The sequence below is a fragment of the Macrotis lagotis genome, chromosome 2 (assembly GCF_037893015.1).
Source record: "Macrotis lagotis isolate mMagLag1 chromosome 2, bilby.v1.9.chrom.fasta, whole genome shotgun sequence".
In the NCBI taxonomy this organism is placed as follows: domain Eukaryota; kingdom Metazoa; phylum Chordata; class Mammalia; order Peramelemorphia; family Peramelidae; genus Macrotis; species Macrotis lagotis.
Window position 1 is genome coordinate 160796554 of NC_133659.1, and position 11710 is coordinate 160808263.

An 11710-nucleotide genomic window follows, 5' to 3' on the forward strand; every position below is an offset into this window, starting at 1 on the left:
CCTCTTCCCTGAGGTTTCAAATCATGTATTATACCCTGGGAAATTCTGACTCTAAAAATTAGGCATAAGCAAAATCACTTAACTGCTCTGAGTTTCCTTACCTATAAAAGGGAGATAATAATATCTGTAGTTCTTAATTCATGGGTTGTTGTGAGAATCAAATGAAATAATGTAAATTAAAGGTTTTTCACATCTGAAGGCATAGTTGTTATTGTAATTATTATGTGATTTGTCAGATGAATACATAATATAAGTGCCTTCTAATTTTAAACCTGGATCCTGATATCCTTCTCTTTCTTTACCTGATGGGATAGTCCAGTTCTAGAAGTCAAAGAAACAAAACCAACCCCACATTTTTCTAACTGTAGCTTTTACTAATAACCTCAAGATAAGGCAAGATAAGAAGTCGTTATTTATTAAGTGCTGATTGTGAATCGGTCACTGAGCTAAGCACTTGAAATATAAACACAAACAAAAAGAAATACAGTGATTGCCTCCACCCCCAAAGAAGTTCATATTCTAATAGGGAAGAAAATACAGAAAAGGAAGCTGCAAAATGTGAGTGGGAGGCAAAGCAGACAATGGCAGGGGAATTAGGAGGACAGGGAATGAGAAAAGAAGGTACCTGGATGAGGTCATGTTAAGAAAATTGAAACACAGGGAAGGGAGCAAGAGCATCAACTGGAGAAGGGAGCTGGCCAGCATAGTGAAGGGAAATTCTGACACAAGACCACAAGAGAGGAAAGATGTTCTAAGGTGAGACAGCAGTAAAGCAGCATAGTGGCAAAGTCTTGAAAGTCAGAAGTGAAATCTAGAGGGGAATGGAGGGAATTCAAACCATCAGTGGTAGACACAAACATACAAGCCACCAAATTTCTCACTTGACTATCCTTTTCCATAAGAAGCAAAACAGCATAAACAATGGTTTCAGGAAAATAATCTCTACCTAGAGCCAAAGAACTGAGTCTAAGCAACCCTAGTACTAATGAATAAATAGCACTTTTTTAAACTAAGAATGATCAAGCGAGTTTGGGCCTTTTTCAAATGAATTGATCTAAGATAAGCAGTTGACATACAGATTCCTCCTAGGCAACTGGGTGGTGCTGTAAATAGAGCCCTGGGACTGGAATAAGGAAAACCTGAGTTCATATCCAGACTCAGATATTAAGGGACTTGCCCAGGTTCATATAGTAAGTATCCAAGACCAGATTTTAATTTAGATATTCCTGGGGAGGCTAGGTGGCGTAGTGGATAAAGCACCAGCCCTGGAGTCAGGAGTTACCTGGATTCAAATCCTGCCTCAGACACTTAATAATTACCTAGCTGTGTGGCCTTGGGCAAGCCACTTAACCCCATTTGCCTTGCAAAAAAACCCAAAAAACCTTAATTTAGATATTCCTGACTCTAGGTCTAATGCTCTATTCACTGAGTCTCTAGTTGCTCTTAAGTACATGACCCTGGGCAAGTCACTTAACCTCTCTTAGGATCAATTTCTTCATCTTATAAAATGGTCACCTACTTCATAGATTTGTTCTAAGGATCCCATAAGTAAATATTAATAAAGTATTTTGCAATCTTTTAAGCATTCCAGAGATCCTAGCTATAATTCTAAAAATTGGACCTGCCAAAAATAGAATAGACTCCCTGAGGTAATGGGCTTCCTTTCTTTGTAGATTGTCAACTGTAGGTGAATTGGCCTTTAATCTTTCTTCTATAATGAGCTTTTCTCCAGCATTACCTCTTCTTTACCCCATTCCTTCTATTTTTAATCTCTAGCTACAAATCACAGCTTCAGACTCAGTCCTGTCTTCCTGATAAAGGCAGTCTTTGTTATACTCGTCTCTGAAGATCAGACTATCCTAGCCTATGTATCCTTTGAAGGCAAGAGGGAGAAATGACCTCCAGAATGATGCAGGGCTTTCTATTTCACCATTCAAATTAACAAATAGTGAGGGTTTGGAGTCAAAGATCTGAAGGCCCAAGCAGGGTAGAGGTCTGGAGTCAGGAGAGATAGAGGTTCTGCTCAAGGTGCCAATTGCCTTTCCTAGACTTAACACATGGGGGTAAATTAGAGAATGTGCTTAGAGGACCACCAACAACCTTGATAATCCTTATTGCTTTCCTGGTCCAAACTCTTCAGTGTTGTTAGACTTCTCTCTGTATTTCCCAATGACCAATTTAGGAACACAGAGAATCTAAAATAGCAGATTTTTTAAAAATCCATTTATAGCTGGCTTTGGAATCTGTTTTTGTTCTCAAATTTAAATATTGGTATATTTGAATATAATGGAGGACTAGAATACATATAGAAAGCTTTGATGCAACTCCTCACATGGAGAAGGCTGAGGAACAGACTTTTAGGAGAGTTATGATACTCTTTGGAAGTTTGAAATCACTAGCTTTTCTAAAGTACTCCCATTACCAACTTGGGAGTCAATCAAAAGACTACTATTTAGCTCATGAATAGCAGGTTGGAATTAGTTGCAGAATATCCACAAATGCTTCCAAGTCTCTCCAAAACATTTGAACAACCAGAGCCTCAGTCATTCTTTTTAATCCTCTCCCTTGGTGACCCTCTTCTCTTTACTAATAGTGTCCATTGAGAGATACAATTGTAAAAACTAAGGCCTTGCCTTTTTTGGTTCCTGGCTTACAAGATGACCAAGAAGAGGAGGAAGAACAAACAGGCCAAGAAGGGCTGTGGCCATCTGCAGCCCATTCTCTGCACCAACTGTGCCCACTGCGGGCCCAAGGATAAGACCATCAGTTCATCATCTGCAATATCGTGGAAGCCATGGACATCAGAGACATCTCTGAGGCCAGTGTTTTTGACTCCTATGTGCTGCCCAAACTGTATGTGAAGCTGCATTACTCTGTGAGCTGCACGATCCACAGCAGGGTAGTGAGGAATCAATTCTGGGAGGCACGCAAAGATCAGAAACCCCCTCCTTGCTTCAGACTGGCAGGTGCTGTCCCCAGACCCCCTCCAAAGCCTATGAAAAGAGCTATCTGCCCATCGACATTCCTAAAGGGAAAGAGGAAAACAAAATGGTTGGTTTATGTTTTAAAAAAAAACTAAGGCCTTGAACATTCTTCCTTCCTTCCTTCAACATGCAACCTCATGAAAATGGGCCTTATATCTTTGCCTTATTCTTAGATAAAATATGGGACGGTTATAACCTTATGGTTTTTGAAGGAGTGAGCTTCCTGGAATTCAGGAGTCTCAGAGTCTGGGAATTCAAGAGTCAGAGTCCATGCTGGGTTTTGCATCCAGCTCAGCAATGATGCCTTGAAAACTAAGAAACTCAGGGACCCATCCCAGTTGTAGTTTAGATGAGATCTTATTCAGCAGTGATACTACATTTGATCTTTTAAAATTGGCAGAAACAAGACGATGCAGAGATTCTGTTAAGAGTTGGTCCCTAGAGACATTCCTTCCTTTTTCATCCTCTACTCTTTCTCTTGCTCCATAGCACAACTCGTCCCAGTTGATCATTCCTTACTGAGAATTGGCAATATCCTCTCCTGGGTGATTTCAGAGCACTAATCCAAGTAGAGTGTCCTCTCTCCTAATTCAACAGTTTAGTTCATTTGGCAACAGTCAGAATGGATAGATTCATTTTTTATATCCCTCTGGCATTTCACTTTGAAGTATTCTTTACATAATTGAAATATAAATTAAAATTAAAAGCAACATTCTGATTTAGAAACCCTTTTTAGAGGGAACATTTGGACATTTGCAGTGATCTCTTGGAGAGCTTATACTTTTACACTTTCAGGTTCACTGCTATCTCCTCTTTCATTGACAAAGGGCCATAGGAGTTTAGATTTTGAATTTTGAGGGATTGTAGAGATGCTGTACCCCAACCCTTACATTTTATAGATGAAGAAAATGAGGCTGAGAGATATCAAATGATTTTCTCAATGTGACATGTTTAGTAGGAAACAAAAACAAGATGACTCTGAACCTAGTCCTTTCTTAATTCTATTGTACCTCTTGATGCCATACTGCACCTCTCTCTCAGTAGCCATGCCCTTGGGAAATCTTTTATGAGAATGTGTCCCATTTATTCTAAGGGGAGAATCTAATCATGAACTTAGTTTATATCAAATCAGCACATACTGTTTTTACACTTTTTGAGTATATGCATGTATGTGTATTCTTTTGGGGTGCTTCTTCTTTCACAACATGACTAATATGGAGAAATGTTTGACATGCTTGTACATATATAAACTATATCAGATTGCTTGCTATCTTGGGGAATGGGGAAGTAAGAGAGAAAGAAAAAAGTTGGAACTCAGTATCTTATAAAACTGCATGTTAAAAGCTATCTTTACATGTAATTTAAAAAGATACTATTAAGAGAAAAAAAAAGAAAGTTCTGCTATCTCCAAAATATGTGGCCTCTGCTTTTAACTCAAAAGGAAAAGGAGGGAAGTCAGAGGATCCTAGGTAATGGGATCACAGATTAAGAGCTGGAAAGATCCTTAGAGTTCATTTAATCCAACTCCCTCATTTCATTGATTAGGAAACTGAAGTTAAAAGAAGTTAAGAGATCTATCTAAAATTACAGGGGCAGCTAGGTGGTTCAGTGGATAGACCACTGGTCCTGGAATCAGGAGGATCTGAGTTCAAATTTGATCTTAGACACTTAGATACCTTGGGTAAGTCACTTAACCCCATTGCCTTGCAAATAAATAAATAAAATTATATAGGTAGTGAATGCCAGAGTCAGGACTTGGATTCATACCAAATTCACAGATATTTATATTATATCACATTCATTAAATTATGAATAAATTATATTTATATCACACTCATTCCCTGGGTGTGGAAAAGATCCCTGACCATTCTAACCCACTCTCCACTTTAGTGACTGAACATGGATCTTGTACATAATATATTCTTTTATTTATTTATTTATTTTTAGATTTTTTTTTTCAAGGCAATGGGGTTAAGTGGCTTGCCCAAGGCCACATGGCTAGGTAATTATTAAGTGTCTGAGGTCAGATTTGAACCCAGGTACTCCTGACTCCAAGGCCGGTGCTCTATTCATTGCACCACCTAGCCGCCTCCATAATATATTCTTAATAATTATTTGCTAAATGAATTTTGAATGCTCATTCTCCAGTCCCTCATTCTGATCATCAGTGTTCCAACCAGCTGCCCATTATTTATTTGTGGTTGATCAGCTTGGGCAAGAGAACTACAATTGAGGGGCCATAGGTGAGGGATAAATCGTATTTAAATGTCCACTGCACAAAGAGAGTTTTCCTCCATACCTAAGGCAGTTAAAGCCTCTTGAAACTGGGTGGAGCCTTTGAATAATGTGCCCCTAAAAGACTGAGTTGACATTCCAGTCAGCCTGGTATGAAACAGTTTTCTCAACCTAGGCTACCTACTCTGAAAATTAAATCCCCAGGCTGAGGAAGGCCCATATCAGAATAGGTGTGCATAATCACTTTATTATCTATGCAAATGAGAAGTAGGGGCCTAAACATCCCCCAGTGCATCAACTTCCAAGAGATGGAGTTTCAGGTTAGGTTTAGATTAATCTATTTCTGAGGTCTTGTTCAACTATAAATTTCTCTGAGTCCAAGTTCTTTCCTTGTCTAAGCCCTAGGAAGCAGAATGACCCAGTCCTAAGAGCTGATGACTGGAAGAGATGAGTTTAAGTCATAACTCTTCCACTAGCTTAGTTTATCAGTTTGGACCTGGTCTTCACCACTCTGAACTTCAGTGTTCTCATCGGTAAAATGGCCATTTTAGCCCAGATCATCCATCTTTAAGCATTAACAATTTGTGAATCTAGATCACTTTCTTCTATAAAGAGACAGTAGGATAGAGTGGAATACAACACTGTTTTGGATAATAGAAGATTTTGGCTTAACTTCCAGCTGTGATTCTGTATAATCCTTGCACAAGTCAATAACTTTCCTGGGCCTCAATTTTACCATATATTAAAAAGACAATAATGATACCTGTACTATCCGACTCACAAGGATTGCTTTGGGGAGGGAAAAATTTTGTAAACCTTAAAGTATCTTATAGAAGTACACTGTTATTATCCAACAGATGCTGTGAATACCCCTGTAAGAAATGATGGTACCAAAGGATTCTTATTGGGGTAGAATCAGATGTGTTTGTGTGTGTGTGTGTGTGTGTGTGTGTGTGTGTATACAGCCCTTATCATGAGATTACTGGCCCGAGGTCATTCCATCCATTCAAAAACTGCCTGCCTTTCCTTAACATGTATTCCCTTCCTTTAGCATGTGTTCCCTTCCCCCAAAAATCTGAGCCTTTTTCCCCTCATCTATTCATATTCTCCTTTATCCTTCCTTCCCCTTCCTATAACAGTTTAATTGCTTATTTTTTTATATATTTCTCCACAAATGAACATATTTGATTGCCTGTGTACCATAATTATCTTGGGACTTAATAATAAAGGAGATAGGTTGTAGGTAAATAGAGAGCCATCGGGGGGCAGTAGAGTGTAAAAAAATCCACTTGGCAACATGTAGCAAAGGATTTCTTAACCTTTTTGTGTCTTTATAGTCCTCTTTGACAATCTGGTGAAGCTTATGGTCCCCATCTCAAACAGTTTTTAAATGCATAAACTAAAATGTTCATTATTACAAAAGAAACCAATTATACTGGAATGCAATGATAAAAAATTAAACAAAACAAACATAAATAAGAACATAAGTTCATAGTTAAAAACCCTGCTTTAAAATAAGAGATTAATACAGAATGAGAGACTCTCAGAATTTAAAAAAGACCTCAGATGATTCTGGTGAATAATCCCTATTATATACTTCAATCCCTTGACACCTGTCTCTTCGTCGTGCCTACTTATCAGTTCTTTCCTTTGCTAGGAAATATTTGAATTGGGGCATAAATTTTAATGGACTCTAAGAAATTTTTGTGGACTGATTGCACAAAAACCTCTCTCTGTGACAGGGAGGGCCACCTATCACAATAATGAAAATGTAATTAATCATTTTATCCTTAAGTACATCAATGACCCAGGCAAATGGAATTCAAAAAAAGTCTTTAGATACATCTGATGCATCTTTCTCTCTTGCCACCTGAGGGCAGCATCTACTCAAAACTAGGGTCCCAATTCTGTACTGACTATTATCAGGAACCTACAGTTTCCAGGTGGAAGAAAGTTCATTGCATCTACTTCCTCCCTGAAGCATCAGATTGTACCCAGTGCTTACTTGGGCATTTTTTTCACCCTACTGTGAAGGCAACAAAATCTACTGGAAGAAATTATAATTAGGAGATAGTGATGATGATGATGAAGTTTGTACTCTGTTCTTGAAGAAGACCCTGATATCTGGGAGGTGGTACCATGACAAGCACATGAATTAGATTTGAGTGAAGTAGTGCTATGCTAAGTCACCAGCCTCACTTTATCTTCTAGAGCCATCTGGGTCCAGTGGTCAGAAATGAAGCAGAACCACTGTAGATGGCTCTGGATGCCAGGCAATCAGGGTTAAGTGACTCAGCCAAGGTCACACAACTAGAAAATGTCAGAGTTCCATCCCTGGACTCAGGAGGACCTGAATTCAAATTTGACCTCACACACACATGACACTAGTAGACAGTGAACTGATACAGGAAATTGAACTCAAATTCATAATTATTATTAGGTATGTACCAGGTACCATTCTAGACATAGAGGTTTCAAAGACAAGCATGAAAGAAATCCCTGCCCCAAGAAGCTTCCATTCTATGAGAGGATCAACATATTCATGAAAATCTATACAACATATAGGATTCCTAAAAGTTCTTAGTGAAGTCTTAAGTTTATATAAACTTTGTAAGCATTGAACTTACTCTTCCATCCTGAATATGTGCTCCCAGTCTGCCCCATCCCTATCTCCTGTCTACTAAATGATCTAAACCAACAGACCTAATTATAGTCCAAAAGAGACTAGGCACTTTCCTCTTGTCCTTACCTAGGGAAAAGAAATAATAGTAAACTCACATCTACATTCTACTCAAGTTTTGCAAAGAATTTCCCCCACAACAACTTTGGAACTTCGAACATCACTAATTCTATTTTATAGATAAATAAATTAGGGCATAATGATATTAAGTGACTTGTCAAGAATCACATAGCTAAGTGTTAGAGCCAGTAGTCATTTGGGTCTTGAGTCCAGAACATCACTCTCTAATTACCATGATGTCCCTCTAATCATTTTCCTACTCCAGAATTATGAGTCAGTATCCCTGCTTGGATACTGCTTTGTGGTATGTGAACCCCCTTCTCCCACCCCTACTTGTTATTAGTATAAAACCCTCCTATAATATGCAGATATTTAGAAATAGTATGTCCCAGAATTCCAAAATATCTGTAGATTACACTACCCCAATAGAATGAACATTTGTATAAAAAAATTATTCCAAAGACACATGATTCCAGGTTCCTTGACAACCACAGAGAATGTCCGTGTGAGACAGAGAGAGAACATAAGGGACCAGTGGCTAAATAAAACCTTCCCAGGATGAAGTCCTTGGGAGTTTCCTTGACTTTTCTGATATAGTCCAATCTTTAATCTGTTCTTCTCCTACTCCCTTCTACAACGCTTCCAAAATAATTTTCATAATGCACAGGACTGATCAACACATTTTCCAGTCAAAATCTATAGTAGTTCCATATATGTGGAAGGTTTGGGGGAATGATTGTAGGATAAAAGAAATTTTCAGAGTAGCTTTGTGAGTTTTGGGGAAATGTAAGGGAATAAGAGAGAGAGAGAGAGAGAGAGAGAGAGAGAGAGAGAGAGGCATGGAGACACAGAGACAGAGAAGGGAAGGAGTTGGAAGGGGATGGAGAGAACAGGAAGAGAAAGAAAGAGTGGGAGGGAAAGAGAAAAAGAGAGATCCTACTCTGCTGCTTTGAGTTGCTTTGGTTCCACCTGCTGTGATTCTAATGAGAGGTGTGGTTGGAACTGACTGACTTAATGAAACTTGCTGAGTACACTTTAATTCTTCCCCTCTCTCTGAGATAAAAGCTGATTGCAAAATTCTTTTTTTTTAAATTTATTTGTTAGGAGTGGCTAGGTGGTGCGCTGTATAGAGCACTGACCCTGGAGTCAGGAGTACCTGAGTTCAAATCTGGCCTCAGACACTTAATAATTACATAGTTGTGTGGCCTTGGGCAAGCCACTTAACCCCATTTGTCTTGTTAAAAAAAAAAAAAACCTAAAAAAATTTATGTTTAGAAAGGTTTTATTTATTTTGAGTTTTACAATTTTCCCCCCAATCTTGTATCCTTTCCCCCACCCCCCACAGAAGGCAATTTGTTAGTCTTTACAATGTTCCCACAGTATGCATTGATCTAAGTTGAATGTGATAAAAAAGAAATCATATCCTTAAGGAAGAAACATATAGTATGAGATACAGCAGAATTACATAATAAGATAACATTTTTTAAAATTAAAGGTAATAGTCTTTGGTCTTTGTTTAAATTCCACAATTCTTTCCTCAGGATGCTGATGGCATTCTCCATCGCAGAGATCCCAAAATTGTGCCTGATTGTTGCACTATTGACATGAGCAAGTCTATTAAGGTTGATCACCACTCCCATGTTGCTGTTAGGGTGTACAGTGTTCTTCTGGTTCTGCTCATTCGCTCAGCATCAGTTCGTGCAAATCCTTCTAGGTTTCCCTGAATTCCCATCCCTACTGGTTTCTAATAGAACAATAGTATTCCATCACATACATATACCACAGTTTGTTAAGCCATTCCCCAATTGATGGACATTCCCTCAGTTTCCAATTCTTTTCCACCACAAACAGGGCTGCTATGAATATTTTTGTACATGTGATGTTTTTACCCTTCTTCATCATCTCTTCAGGGTATAGATCCAGTAGTGGTATTGCTGGATCAAAGGGTATGCAAATTTTTGTTGCCTTTTGGACATAATTCCAAATTGCTCTCTAGAAAGGTTGGAAATTCTGTTCGCTAAAGTTGCCTTTATAATTTCTGTTTTAGTTTTTAATTCGAAGGCTAAATGAAATTCCAACTTTTAATTTGTGGATGACCTTTTTTGCTAAGGGGGGGGTTTACAAGAGTGAACATTTTGTTGTATACAAAGACTAAAACTTTGAACCTCAGGTCAAAGTTCCAGTCTTTCACCTGAGTCTTGAATCAAATAAGAAAGATTCTTATGGTTTTCATTTATTCATTTTTTTAAATAAAATTCCTGAAGTTGGAGCCAGTGTTTTTCCACCCTTGGGCTAAAAGTAAGTTTATCACCATATTTGGCTAGTAGGAGATTAGGTGAGTAAGAAGCAGGAGCCTCAGGCCAGTTCACTCCCCTCATTGTTCTCTTCAAAAGCTGAAGAAAAAAGTGAAGTGGAGAGGAGGGAAAGCCATAACCCTGGGGCTATGGAAGAGACTGCCCACATTCCAAAGGTGGGGACTCACAAAGAGGAAATAGCAGCTTTACCTGTGATACTAACCACTTCTAGCCCCAGCTGCACACCTGGCTAAACATAAATTTCTTAGCCTGGCAAAATAGCCCCTTAAGGTGCTAAGTGATAGAACTGACAATGTGTATAAAGATTAAAAAAAAAAATTCCAAGTAGTTTCAAAAGGAGAGGGGTCAATAAAGACCTACTTTGAACTGAACTTTAAAGAATAACTGAAATTTATACTATAGAGCACTCCAGAGTTTGCAAAGCAATTTACAAATGTCTCATTTGATCCTCACAAAAACCATGGGAAGGTGTTGTTATTATTCCTGTTTTATAGTTGAGGACACTGAGGCTGACAGAGATTAAGTCACCTACCTAAGGTGCCATAGTTACTAAGTATGAGATACAAGATTTGAATTCAGGTCTTCCTGCAGAAGCTAGAGATGCTAAGAAGTATAATTGGAGATAGAAAACATTCTAGACATGTGAGACTATCTGTGTGAAGACATGGAGGTGAGTGTTGGAATGTCATATATATCATATCTAGAATAAACTCCTTCCTTATCTTTGCTAGTTGAAACTTTTCTATCCTTTGCTGATTCTTTTAAATGCTATCTCCTCCATGAAGAATCATCTGGATTCCCCTAGCTGAAAATACTCAAAATGTCATAGTTAGCTCTGTCTAGGTTCCTCCTTTGCCACTCTCAAATTCTATCTTGTTCTTTGGTTATAATGTATTCGTCCTGGTAGACAAGGGGGGGGGGGGTGCTTGTCATGTTTTTATCCCCAGTGTTTAGCACTGCTCTTCACACATTCCATTTAGTTGACTGTTTCAGTCATTTCTGATCCTTTGTGACCTCCCCATTTGGGATTTTCTTGACAAAAATACTGGAGTGGTTCGCTATTTTCTTCTGCTTCTCATTTTATAGTTGAGGAACTGAAGCAAATAGGGTTAAGCAACTTGCCTAGGGTCACATCGTTAATAAGTCTCTGAGAGACCAGATTTGAACTCAGGAAGATGAGTCTTCCTAACTTCATGGTGAGGGCTCTATCCACTGAGTCACTTATGCACTTAGTAAATTTTGGTTGAATTAACCAGATCTCAAACTAGGTCAGTGCAACTGGACATTTCCTAGTGACCTGAAGAGAAGGGAGGGTTTTCTTTTTTTCCCATGGGGAGCTTCCCCAGGTTCCTGCAGCTATTCTTGCTGATATCCCATCAACATTCTCAAACACCAGAAACCTTACCCCAGATCTAATCAGTAGCATATTGGGGGGA

At 38.6% G+C, this 11710-nt stretch overlaps 1 pseudogene; it reads left to right on the forward strand.

Annotated features, from left to right (window-relative positions):
• Nucleotides 1-2657: 2657 nt before the first annotated feature.
• LOC141512011 (small ribosomal subunit protein eS26 pseudogene) lies at nucleotides 2658-3293 on the forward strand (annotated as a pseudogene).
• Nucleotides 3294-11710: the final 8417 nt, after the last annotated feature.